Below are 11,388 nucleotides of genomic sequence, written 5' to 3' on the forward strand. Positions count from 1 at the left end.
GCTGAGACACAGAATTCCTAGCCCTAGCGGGCTTGCTGGCAATGCCACCTACCTTTCCTACCTTTAGGAAGTTGCTTGCACGCTAAAGGGGACCTCTTGAGCATAGCGCCTCAGGAGCTCTCACTGGACCTCGAGCCGCTCACCTCCTGGCCTTGACCACGGCATCGCGACCTGGCATACCAGCGACAGTTGAAGCCTGCCTGGGGACTGGGACCTCTCAGCGTAGAGCGCCAAGCTGCCGCGAGGTCGGAAAGGGGGGACCAAGCCGACGCAAGACACGCAATCATAGGATTTCATAATAAGGATGATATTAACACAAAAGACACTACATATTCTCTACACACCCCATGGGGTTCATCTCGATTCCTCACAGGGAACAAAATGAGAAGGCTATCAGAAGCTGTATCTACGGGCGTTGCCGCCGATGCCATCATCAACAGTGGGCCACGGGAGGCCGACGCCAACCCCTTCCAGTTCAACGGTGGCGATGGGCGGACACCGCTGCCGCGCTCCGGGCACGGCGAGAGCTCGGGGGCACGTAGCTATCGTCGCTCGTCTCCGGAGTCTCGTAGGGCTCGGGAGAGTCGCTGGACTCCCAAGCGCCGTCGCTGCTGTCGGAGGAACTGCCGGCGGGGCCAATGGCGGGCCCGGCTCCTGCCACTGCACCGTCCCGACGCCCCCCTCCAGGGCAACACTCCAGGCGGCGGCCTTCCTCGTCGAAGACCTTGAAGAAAATCGTGGAAGCCCCGTCGTATTTGAAGTGGATGGCGAGGGCGCCCTCTGCGCGGAAAGCGCGGGCGACCTCACCCCATCCGCGGGTCATGAAGATCTTGCCCGGGGAGACGATCTCAACCTCCGCTCCCATCGCCGGGGCATCGCACCCGGCGTGCTGCAGCCACAGCTCAAGTGGCCCCCTCGGCGGCATCTCTTTGGTGAAGAACTGCAGGAATCGGATCCAGGAGCGCGGAGGCATCGCCGCCCACACCATAAGCTCTCGCGAGGAGTCCTCGACGTGAGTTCGCGGGGCGGCGACGCGCACCGCCACGGCACGGCCGCCGCGGCCACGCCGCGGCCAGCGCTGGTCGCTGCCTCCTCCTCCGGAGCCCTCTGCCTTGGCGTAGAAGGGCAGCGGATAGCCAGGGGAGGCCATGTAACGCCCACGATGCGGCTATATCTCTCACGTGTCGAGGCACGACTTAGAGGCATAACCGCATTGTAGGTTTTGTCGCAAGAAGGGTCATCTTCACACAATCCCATGTAATGAACAAGAATGGGATAAAGAGGGTTGGCTTACAATCGCCACTTCACACAATACTTAAATAAATCATACATCATTCAGAGTACACACAAGGTCCGACTACGGAACCAAAATAAAAGAAGACAACCCCAAATGCTAGATCCCCGATTGTCCCAACTGGGCACCACTACTAATCATCCAGAAAAGACACAAACAACGACCAAGGTCCTCATCGAACTCCCACTTGAGTTCGGTTGCGTCACCTGCCCTGGTATCGTCGGCACCTGCAACTGTTTTGGTAGAATCTGTGAGTCACGAGGACTCAGCAATCTCACACCTGCGAGATCAAGACTATTTAAGCTTATGGGCAGGACATGAGTAATGAGGTGGAGCTGTAGCAAGCACTAAGCAAATATGGTGGCTAACATACGCAAATAAGAGCGAGAAGAGAAGCAACGCACGGTCGAGAAGCTAGAAATGATCAAGAAGTGATCCTGAAGCTACTTACGTTCATACATAACCCGAACCGTGTTCACTTCCCGGACTCCGCCGAAAAGAGACCATCACGGCTACACACGCGGTTGATGTATTTTAATTAAGTCAAGTGTCAAGTACTCTACAACCGGATATTAACAAATTCCCATCTGCCACATAACCGCGGGCACGGCTCTCGAAAGTTTATACCCTGCAGGGGTGTCCCAACTTAGCCCATCACAAGCTCTCACGGTCAACGAAGGATATTCCTTCTCCTGGGAAGACCCGATCAGGCTCGGAATACCGGTTACAAGACGTTTCGACAATGGTAAAACAAGACCAGCAAGACCACCCGACTGTGCCGACAAATCCCGATAGGAGCTGCACATATCTCGTTCTCAGGGCACACCGGATGAGACATCCTACGAGTAAAACCAAGCCTCAAGTTTCCCTGAGGTGGCCCCGTAGTCTACTCGGTTCGGACCAGCACTCAGAGGAGCACTGGCCGGGGGGGGGGGGGTTAAAATAAAGGTGACCCTCGGGCTCGCGAAAAACCCAAGGGAAAAGGCTTAGGTAGGCAAATGTAAAACCAAGGTTGGGCCTTGCTGGAGGAGTTTTATTCAAAGCGAACTGTCAAGGGGGTCCCATAAATCCCCAACCGCGTAAGGAATGCAAAATCAAGGAACATAACACCGGTATGACAGAAACTAGGGCGGCAAGAGTGGAACAAAACACAAGGCATAAGGCCGAGCCTTCCACCCTTTACCAAGTATATAGATGCATTAATTAAATAAGAGATATTGTGATATCCCAACATATCCATGTTCCAACATGGAACAAACTTCAGCTTCACCTGCAACTAGCAACGCTATAAGGAGGGCTGAGCAAAAGCGGTAACTTAGCCAAACAACGGTTTGCTAGGAAGGGATGGTTAGAGGCTTGACATGGCAATATGGGAGGCATGATATAGCAAGTGGTAGGTAGCGCGGCATAGCAATAGAGCGAACAACTAGGAAGCAAAGATAGAAGTGATTTCGAGGGTATGGTCATCTTGCCTGAAATTCCGCTAGGAAGAAGATCAAGTCCATGAAGAAGACAATCAGACGGAGTCGAACGAACCCTCACAACTCCGGAACAAAACCGAAGCTAACGAGAGAAGCAAACCGGAAAGAAGCAAACAACATGGTAAACACACAATCATAAACATGGCATGATGCACAATCAAGTATGATGCATGTCCGGTTTAAATGAGGCATGGCATGGCAAGGTGCACAAACAATACTACAAATTAAGTGGAGCTCAATATGCAACGAGTTGCATATTGAAAAAACACCACATCAATTATTTAGTTCTCTCCCGTTTATGTGCCCAACAATATTAAATGTTATTAAACATGGCAAGGGGTGAAGCATAATTAAACTACACTATCTAAGCAATTTAAATGGGGCCGGAAACAACAAACAACAATTCCGAAAAAATCCCCACATGCATTTAGCAATTTAAATGCAAACACAATTTTAAACATTTTAAATGTTGTTATCATGATGTGAATGACAAATGCAAGTTTTAAGCAATTTTATGAAAATGTTGACATGAGCATGATACAAGGCATTTGTCGCCATGGCAGAAGGGAAAGGGTGCCACGGCGGCGAAACGGAAATGGATCCACGGCAATATCCCCGATGATCCGACAACTCATCGAGATGTCGGTGCGAACGAAAGTGTGGATGTGCAGAACATGCAAAAGATGGTGGGGTGATCCTGGTTACCGGGTTCCCACGGGTCGACGCATGGTAAACTAGGAGGACCATGCAAGCGGCAAATTCAAACACGGTGCAAACGCGGGCATATCATACAACATGCATTCGTTCATGGGCGGCGTCTTGGGGTTATACCTTCGAAGCGTGCATTTTTGGAACGGATCAAGTTCGACGGGATGTAGGGGAAGTAGGCGTTCTCGGGACGGTCGTAGTGGAAGTAGTGGTTCATGTTTCGAAGAGGAACTTGACGAATTCAAATCCCTTCAGGGTTGTAGTGGTACTTGCGGTCTCGGCGATGGTAGTCGTTCACGTTCGGAGAGGAACTTGATGTACCCATGTGCTTCACGGGTCGTCGTTGAACTTGACGAAATCCATCCGCAGGTAGCCGTCCGTGGTCGTACTCATGTTGACGTGCAACACGATGGTCTTGATGGATCGTAGTCGAACTTGGCAGTTCATATGGTCACCGAAACGAAGCAACATGAGGGCCTCGAGTGGGCAGCAGCAAGGTGGCGATGGTGGTGGTCAGCGGCAGGAAGCAGGCACGGGGCTCGGCGAGGTGAAGCAGCAGGATGTGGGAAAAGTCGTGGCTTCCGGAGGTGAACGACGGAGGGGTGCGGAGGAGGCAAGAAGGCGCGGCGACGGCCTGGACTCGGGCAGGAGGCCGAGCGCTGTGAGCGCGCGATGATGGTGGTGACGCCGTTGTCGGCGATGTCCTTGGCCCGAAGTAGGGGAGGCGGAGCTGAGGAGGGGGCGGAGCAGAGGAACGAAGTGGACGGCGACTAAGGCAGGGGCTCCGGTCCGCTGCTGTAGTTGACGCCGACAGCGTAGGCGAGGCAGGGAGACGGTGCGGCGCTCACCGATGATGAGGAGGAAGCAGGGGCGCCGGACTGCAGCAACGGCGCTGGGGAAGGCAACGGCGCCGGGCAACACGCGGACATGGAGGAGAGGGAGGACGCGGCGGTGGCAGGAGGAAGAACGGGCGAGGGGGAGCTCTCCCGGTGGAGGCGACGAGGGGATCGGGCGCAGGGAGCTCGTCTCCCTGGCAGCGACGTGTGGCGGCGGCACGGGAACGAGGGGGGAGAGATGGGGATCGGGAGAGAGCGTGGTGAGGGGCTAGGGTTATAGGCGCGACTTGGCCTTGGGCCAAATGGACTGCGGGGAAGCAGGCCGGCCTGGCTGCTGGGCTCTCTTCTCTCTCTCACTCTAAAGAAAAAGAAAAGAAAACAGAGATAAGAAAGAAAAGAAAGGGAGGTTAGGGGAAGAAGTTGGACACGCGGATAATTTTCCCGGACTCACAAAAATGTGCTTGTTCCGAGAAAATAGAAAAGACCATGATTTAAAGATTTAAATTCAAACTCATTTGATTTAAATTCAAATGATTTGAATAGGAAGTGAGGGTTGGGAAGGTCCAAAAATGTTCGGATTTTTGGTGGAGCTCCGGAATATGATGAAAGAATATATGGCAAGGTTGGAGACCAAGAATTAAGATAACAAAGGCATTGGGATAATTTGCAAGTGTGTTATGGTGATTTCCACATTAAAGAAATATTTAATATAGCTCCCTAATATTGGGAGGATATGTTATAAAGAGAAGTCACCCTTCCCTCGATTTAAATAGATCAACCATCTATGCAATTTATTAGTTGAGTTGAGATGCAAAGATTAATGACATGATGGCATGATGACATGATGCAATGCAAAAATAAAAGAGCAAGCACAAAAGAAACACATGGTGATCACGAAAATATGGAAGTCTTCTGAAGCGTCGATCTCGGGGCGTTACAGGCCATTCATACCAAGGCCTCGTCACCTCGGGCCTCACGACGACGTCACGAGGGCGAGCCAGCATCTTCTTCGTTGGAAGCGAGCTGGGCCCCTCTTGGCGGGCCTTCCCCTTCTCAGCAGCGGAGAATCTCCGTATCGGCGCTATGGGTGTCTCAGCAAGATGGTGGAGCAAGGAAGAAGAAGCAGGCGGAATGGAGGAAGAGACGAGCAACGGGGGCTCGCCCCTCTCCTCATTTATAGCCAGGGGGAGGCCAACCGCCGGTCTCCACGATCGTAGGTAATGATGGCTCTTCTGCATGCAACAGGGACTCGTCAAGTCGGGCAGTTGCCGAGGCAGCGTGGGGAAGCGGAGACGCCCATGTCCTGTCAATCGCCATGCGTCAATCAAGGCCGCATGCTATTGGGGCCCGCGGCGCTCCGCACTTGACCCTTGGCTTCGTCTCGAAGCCAAGTACGAGCGCGCCTTGGGCCCGTGGGCTACTGTCGGCGTCCTGGGAACGAGGGTACCCAGACTTGCCTGCCTGCGGCCCAGGGCATGGCTCCACCAGCAGCCTGGTACGGCCCATCTTCATCAACAACCGCTCAAGACCCTCGCGAGGGGCCAAGCCTCGCGAGGCGGACAACACCAAGACCTCCTCAGGGGCAGCCTCACTAGGCTGGATCCCGCGGAGCGGAGATATCTATGCAAGGGGCACCTCGCGAGGTACGCGTGACATGAGCCATGACGATCAAGGCCAGGTGGGCGCTAGCGGGCGCAGAGCACCAGTTTCCTCTTTGGTGCTAAAGGGGCAAGCGCAGGTGAGGAGTCCCAAGGCGTTAGGCAAAGGTTTCCATATCAGTGCAACGAGACCAAGACCAGCAGGACGGTAGGACGGAGGTCACCATGGAGCCCACGATGGCGTCAGCACCAGAGCCTTTGGCAGACGAAGACCACCTTTTGTCAGGATAACTTGTACTAGTTGTCCCCCTTCAAATTGGCCGTTGTGGGATCCCTTCCCGCCTAATATTTGGGAAGAGGACCGGCCCCTCTATAAATAGGACTAGCCACCACCATAGGAGGGCATCTGATCTTGGATAGGATCCATTCCACCAAGGCCATCCCACCAGCTCAGCGAGCTCAAGAACACCTCTCCTCAAGAGGTTGTTCATCCACTGTACTGTTCATCCTTAGCCTATGAGGCAATCCACCACACCACACTGGAGTAGGGTATTACACCACAACGGTGGCCCGAACCAGTATAAACCCTTGTGTCTCTTGTTCTTCGGGTTCGGCGAGCTAGGCCTTGAGATCGTTGCGAGCGTGAGCTAGGGAGAGAGAGATCTTCGTGCGTGCCCCAGTGTTCGAACCTCAAGGGTTTGCCGGAACCCAGAATCCGATAGCTTCTTGGGCTTGGAATTGTAGCACGTCCCACGTGGCACGAACAAGGAGGCAGACGACCTCGCCAAGAGGGCGTCCAGACGCGAGCCCCAGAAGCCTGGCGTCTTCGAGGAGCGGCTCTTCAAGCCATCGGCAGGCCCCCTCCCTGCTGCAGGCCCCACGCAGCTTCGGGAGGAGGGGTGCTGGACTGAAGAATTCAAGGCATACCTACTCCAAGGCGCCCTGCCGGAGAAGGAGGAGGATGCAGAACGCATGGCCCGTCAGGCCACCGCTTACTGCTTGCAGGACGACGAGCTCTACCGAAGGCACCCAAACGATGTCTCGCTGCGATGCATCTCCATGGAGCAAGGGCGCGAGTTGCTGGCTGACATCCATGGCGGGGACTGCGGGCACCATTCCTCGTCACGCACCCTCATGGGCAAGGCATTCCACAGCGAATTCTACTAGCCCATGGCGCTCAACGACGCCACCGAGCTGGTGAGATCCTGTGAGGCCTGTCAATTCCATGCCAAACAGATCCACCAGCCCGCTCAGGGCCTCCAGACCATCCCGCTCTCGTGGCCATTCACGGTCTGGATATTCTGGGCCCGTTCCCCCGAGCAGCCGGGTGCTACCGTTACCTCTACGTCGCCATCGACAAATTCACCAAAAGGGCGGAGGTGGAGCCCGTGCGCACCATCCCAGCTGGCTCGGCAGTCAAATTCATCAAGGGCCTTGTGAGTTGCTTTGGGGTCCCCAACCGTATCATCACTGACAATGTCTCTCTGTTCACGAGCAATCTCTTCAAAATATATTGTGCTAACCTTGGAACGCAGATATGCTACACTTCAGTGGCGCACCCACGGAGTAACGGTCAAGCCGAACGCGCCAACGCGGAGGTCCTGAGGGGCCTCAAGACGAGGAGCTTCAAGAAGAAACTCGAGGCCTGCGGCAGGGGATGGCTCGATGAGCTTGAGTCTGTCCTGTGGTCCATCCGCACCACCGCGACTAAGCCCACCAGCGATACCCCGTTCTTCCTCGTCTACGGGGCTGAGGCGGTCCTCCCCCATGAGGTCAAACATCGCTCCCCACGGGTCTTGGCATTTGACGAGGCACGCTAGGACGCCTCACGGGGGATAGACCACGTGCTCGGGGAGGAGCGCCGCCACCAAGCCTCACTCTGTGCCGTGAGGTAGTAGCAGGCGCTGCGGCGGTATCACTGCCGTAGCGTCTGACCCAGGACCGTCGAGGCAGGTGACCTCGTCCTGAGATGGGTGCTCTCCAGGGAGGGGCTTCACAAGCTCTCGCCCATGTGGGAGGGCCCGTTCAGGATTGCCCGTGTCTCCAGGCCTGGCGCCGTGCGCCTGGAGACGCAAGATGGGGTCCCCATCCAGAATACCTGGAATATCCAGCACCTCCGGAAGTTCTATCCGTGACCAGCGAGCGCCATGCTCCTCTCAAGTCTCCGCTCGTGAGTGCTGCCCTGAGTGCTGCCCTTGGGCCTCATAGGGGCTCCCACCCACGTCCTAGTGGAAGCCCCATGCTCCGCGTTTGCGGGAAGACCAGAAGACTAGTGTAGGTGCCGGACGCGGTTGTTCTTTTGCTTGCTTTCTGTAGCTGGTTTGCCATTTCTTGAAATGAAATTCAAAGTTCTCGCATCTTTATTTGAAAGGGATGGGAATTTTTTCTCCTACTTTTTCAAACCTTGCTTTCAGATAGCGGCAGCTGCCCGTCGCTTTTCCCCTCGCGTCTCGCGAGCTGGGGCTGGGCACGGTGTGTATGCCTGGGTCCGCCCATGAACACACCTCGCCAAAGCCTTGGTGCCCTAGCCTTTGGCATTTTAATCCTCGCGCGACACTCGTGAACGAGCCAATGGGCGTGTGTGTTCTCCATGAGCCCTCATCCCCTAGACTCGCTGGGCATCGTGAATTGGCGTACCAGTGGCGATTAAGCCTCGTGGGGCGCGGCGCCCTGTGGAACATCTCCGAAGATCCTATGGCATGGCTCGCTAGAACCCCGCGGCCACCGGGTGCCTCCTGAGGCCCAAGAACCTTCAAATCCTCAAGAAGGAAACCCCTGGTAAGATCTCTCCGGAATGAGGGGCGCGCAGGAGGTCCAAGCTCCAGAGAAGCACGCCCTCGTGGCACGGGAGTCTACCGCGAGCACACTAAGCTAAGTATCCCAATCACGATCAGCAAGAACCAGTGAATTGGTAGCAATACTAATGCCAGGATGCAATATAAAAACATTAATATAACGGCACAAGAGCCATGGTTCATTACACACCCCAGCAGGGCTTTCTACTTCTTGATGCAGGGAAAACAAAAAAGAAGAAGCAAAAGCGGCCTCGCGACCACCGCGGCTCCTGAGACCCGGCTCCAGCGACGCCCGCGCTCAGTTGGAGTCCTCCTCCTGCTTCACTGGGGTGTGATGGCGAGGCAGCTCGTCGCCCTCCCCAGTCCGAGCTTGGCGGTGTGGCGACTCGTCATAGTCGCCGTTGCTCGTGCTTTTCCCAGAGGAGGAGCCGTTGTTGTTGGAAGCGTCACGACCGTCGCCAAGGGCAAGTTCACCATTGAGGATACTACCTCCCCTCCGGCCGTCATCGTTGGAGGGGTGGACATCGTCGTCATCGCTGTCGCTCTCCGGGCAGCACCCCAGACACCCATGTCCCATCAAGCGCCACGCGTTGGCCTGGCCCGCAGGCGATTGGGGCCCACGGCGCTTCACCCTTGCCCCTTGGCTTCGCCTCGAAGCCAAGTCCGAGCGCGCCTTGGCCCGGGGGCTACTGTCGGCGTTCTGGGAACAAGGGTACCCAGACTTGCCTGCCTGCGGCCCATGGCATGGCTCCTACGACGGCCTGGTACGGCCCATCTACAAAACCGCCAAGACAAGACCCTCGCGAGGGACCAAGCCTCGCGAGGCGGACGACACCAAGACCTCCTGAGGGAGTGGCCTCCCGAGGCGAACTCCAGAGTAGCGGAGATTTGTATGCAGGTACCCAACCTCATGAGACCGTGATGATGCAAGCCATGACGACCAAGGCCAGGCGGGCGCCAGCGGGCGCATAGGAGGCAGTTTCCTCTTTGGTGCTAAGGAGGCAAGGACAAGCGTGAGTTCCTGAGGGATCAGGCAAAGGTTTCCATTCCGGTGCAACAAGACCAAGACCACAGGACGACATGACAGATGTCATCGCCGAGCCCACCGCCGCGTCATGACCAGAAGCTTTGCAGGCGAAGACCACCTTTCGTCAGGATAAGATGTACTACTTGTCCCCTTTCAAATTGGCCACTTTGGGATCCCTTCCCGCCTACGTTTTGGGGGAAGAGGACCGAGGCCGCTATAAGTATAGGTTAGCCACCACCATAGAGGGGGATCGAATCCTTTCCACCCTCACCAGAGCAGACCTCGCGAGGTTGTTCATCCCTTGTACTAGTTTATCCTCAACCCCTCGTGAGGCCAATCTACCACAAAGTAGGAGTAGGGTGTTACACCACAAGGTGGCCCGAACCTGGGTAAACTCCAGTGTCCATCTTCTTCCTTGTTTGTGTGCATCGAGCTAGGCCGTGGCGCGACGGGCTGGTAGGCTGGATAGGTTGAGTTCTTCACACATGCCCTAGAGTTCAAACCATTCTTGGGTCTGCGGAGCCATGAATCCGACAATCACCTCATCGCCTATGGGTTTAGCTCATGCTGATCTCGAGGTAGATCCACTCTGTAATCGTATACACATCCATAATAATCAAGCAGGACATAGGGTATTACCTCTTCCAGAGGGCCCGAACCTGGGTAAACACCGTGTTTATCATCCCTTGTTCCCCATTGATCCGAGATCCACAGCTCTGGACCCCCTACGCCGAGGTCTGCCGGTTTTGACACCGACATTGGTGCTTTCATTGAGAGTTCCGCTGTGGGGTCGCCCAAGGATCAATGGCTCGCCTAATCATAGGAAAAGGCGTCAACCCCCAAGGCCTCTTCATCCCCGGAAAACTCTTCGTGTTCGGCAACATCGTGCTACTCGCTGACCCGACTGGTCGTCTAGTTCAGATCGATAACTTTGCTCCCGAATACGGAATTTGATTCGGCAATCTAGAATACATTACAAATATGCGGGACGATCTGGTTTTCGCCGGATTCACTGCTGATACGTCTCCATCGTATCTATAATTTATGAAGTATTCATGCTATTATATTATCCATCTTGGATGTTTAATGGGCTTTACTATGCACTTTTATATTATTTTGGGGCTAACTTATTAACCCAGAGCCCAGTGCCAGTTTCTGTTTTTTTCCCTTGTTTCAGTGTTTCACAGAAAAGGAATATCAAACGGAGTCCAAACGGAATGAAACCTTCGGGAGAGTTATTTTTGGAACGGAAGCAATCCAGGGGACTTGGAGTGCACGTAAGGGAAGCAACGAGGAAGGCACGAGGCAGGGGGCGCGCCCACCCCCCTGGGCGCGCCCTCCACCCTCGTGGGCCCCTCGTGGCTCCCCTGGCCGACTTCTTTCTCCTATATATATCAATATACCCTAAAACCATCGGGGAACAGAATAGATCGGGAGTTCCGCCGCCGCAAGCCTCTGTAGCCACAAAAAACCAATCGGGACCCTGTTCCGGCACCCTGCCGGAGGGGGGGAACCCTCACCGGTGTCCATCTTCATCATCCCGGCACTCTCCATGATGAGGAGGGAGTAGTTCACCCTCGGGGCTGAGGGTATGTACCAGTAGCTATGTGTTTGATCTCTCTCTCTCTCTCATGTTCTTGAGGTGATAC

Source organism: Aegilops tauschii, chromosome 7 (assembly GCF_002575655.3).
Source record: "Aegilops tauschii subsp. strangulata cultivar AL8/78 chromosome 7, Aet v6.0, whole genome shotgun sequence".
In the NCBI taxonomy this organism is placed as follows: Eukaryota; Viridiplantae; Streptophyta; class Magnoliopsida; order Poales; family Poaceae; genus Aegilops; species Aegilops tauschii.